Source organism: Rhinopithecus bieti, unplaced genomic scaffold (assembly GCF_001698545.2).
Source record: "Rhinopithecus bieti isolate Rb0 unplaced genomic scaffold, ASM169854v2 scaffold_41114, whole genome shotgun sequence".
NCBI lineage: Eukaryota > Metazoa > Chordata > Mammalia > Primates > Cercopithecidae > Rhinopithecus > Rhinopithecus bieti.
This window is the reverse complement of record NW_016817363.1, coordinates 116991-119324: the sequence shown is the minus strand read 5'-3', so window position 1 is coordinate 119324 and position 2334 is coordinate 116991. Positions and strand designations below refer to the sequence as shown.

Below are 2334 nucleotides of genomic sequence, written 5' to 3'. Positions count from 1 at the left end.
TTTTTTTTTTTTTTTTTTTTTTTTAGAAAGTTTTTTTTTTTTTTTTTTTTTTTTTTTTTTTTTTTTTTTTTTACTTTCAAATGTCATTCTTACCATAGATTAATTTAAAAGCCTGATTTCTTTAAGGTAAAATATTCAGTTCCTATTTAGAACTAACAGATTTTGGGGCATTTAAAAATAGTGCCCTTGACTTGTTAGTCTCTTTAACTTCAGAAACATTCCACCAGTGTGTAGTGTTCCAAGCTTTCACAAGTGCCTGAATTTTATAGCACCTTTTATTTGTCATGTGTTTAGCAAAATTATTCTTAGTCATGTTTTAATGCCCATTTCCTGTCAGTATGATCCTTCCCAATTTACAGATGAGAAAACTGAGAAAATTGACACCCAGGTAGATGAAAGACTCACTTGTGGTTAACTCATTTGAGTACCGAGGGGTGTTTATGGATTTACTCTCATTGTGAGAGCATTTCTTATTGGAATTCTCTGTTCTGAGCCCAAAGATGGCATTCCTGGCTCTGAACATGCATCTTGAAAATGTGCAACTACTCATATTGGTGACTGGGTTGTAAAACATGATGGATAAAGCATCCCCACAAAAGAAAAGTCAGCTCTGCATATGAACTGACATGGTTGGGTAATCCACCATCTTTTTTGCATATGAAGGACACGGGCTGTGTTTTCCAGCAAAGATGACAAGTCTGACCCCCTAAATTCTCAATTGGCTATTTCACTTCCTGAGCCTCTTCAAATTTGGCAAAAGATCCCAGTAGTATTCAAAACAAGAAGAAATATAGTTGAGATATGCTTTCTGTTTTGAGATGATGAGGTTAATAATGCTGCTAAAATGTATGTTGCTTTGCAGTGCACCTACTAACACAATTTCCTTTTAACAGTATTCCCCCATTACCCCCTAGCTTATCATCTCTTCACCATTGCTAAAAATCTAATGGTAAGCAAATTCACATGGTGATAATGGAAGGCATTAAGATGAGTTATGGAATCGGAAGGGTAAAAAACACCCTAGGTGTTTGATAGAGCAGTTCCCTACTAAACAGGCTGAGTATGAGCTGAGCCAAGTGCTCCCTTTAAATGCTTAAGCAGAACTAAACCAAGTCAGTAAAGCAGACGAAGCTCTCCATATGAAAAACCTTTCTTGACAGCTATCAAGCTGTAGCACATCACAGTCATATACATGTGATAGACGCGACCAGAACTTTTACTTGCATATTTCTTCCATTTTGTTTTCCCCCAAATAAGGCTCCCATTGAAAGAAGTGATTTTCCTCCCTGTGGCTGTCCTCCCTACTTCTGCTGTAGATCCACCTATTCTGATGTCTTTCTTTTGTTGCAAGCTGATATCCGTGGTGACTCACCTTCCCATGTTTTACACTGGCCTCATCAGACTATCTCATTTTTTGTGTCCTTGCCAAGATGCACTTACGCTTGAACAGTTTTTATTTATTTTTCATTGAACCTTTACACATTTCCAAACTGTTGTGTGGGTGGGTTTAACTTTAGCTCTGTAGCATCACTCTGCTGGGGCTGGCCACTCACAGAGGCCAGTGGGCTCTTCCTTTTCCAACTCTTGCCATCCGCCTTCCTTGGCCTCCCCCTCCCAACCATTTGCTTCACCCACCCAAGTCTCTGAGATTAAAATTTTTAGTACATTTGGCTCATTTTGAACTTTTAAGCAATTTTTTAGAGAACAAAACAGAGGATTTTTATGGCAAACTCCGTTAATGCCACATTAAGGCTGACATTTTAATTACCCCAAAGTCAGGAAATGCAAAGTTCAGGTTCCCACAGCAACAGAAACTGTCCCCTTGAGTGCTGGCATCACAGCAGATTCTTTCATTCCCTGATTACACAACACTGGGTGTGGGGACATTGTTTTTATCCACGTATGTGGAAAGGAGCACAGCTTTTATCCTTTGAATTTTTCCTGTAACTACAGTTGAGGATATGGGTCTTTAGCTTCCCTCCCAAAACCATCTATACGTATTATCCTGAAACGGAAGACTATTATAGCTCTACATGTGCACACGGACAGAATTAAAGTTGCTGTGGGAACATTAGCTCTGATTTCCGGACTTCCGTGCCAGTCACATTTAAACCATAATGTTGTAATTTTTGGCATGTAATAAATGTGCATTTCATGTACACAGACAGAAAGAAGCATAAAATGTATTTTAAAGAGCAATTAATTACTAACTTTGTGATTAAAAAACATTTGGTGCGTGTTCCTTCCCATTTAGCATCAGCTGCTGGTCTTAGCCAGGCCTAATAGATGACATACTGTGTCTCATCCTGTAACTCAGATGTACTTACTGTATGT

General features: G+C 38.4%; 1 protein-coding gene across 2 annotated transcripts in view; it reads left to right on the top strand.

Moving 5' to 3' along the window:
• ZBTB20 (zinc finger and BTB domain containing 20) overlaps nucleotides 1-2334 on the top strand; it is an 804541-nt gene that overhangs the window by 763994 nt on the left and 38213 nt on the right. The gene's annotated exons all lie outside the window — the stretch shown is intronic.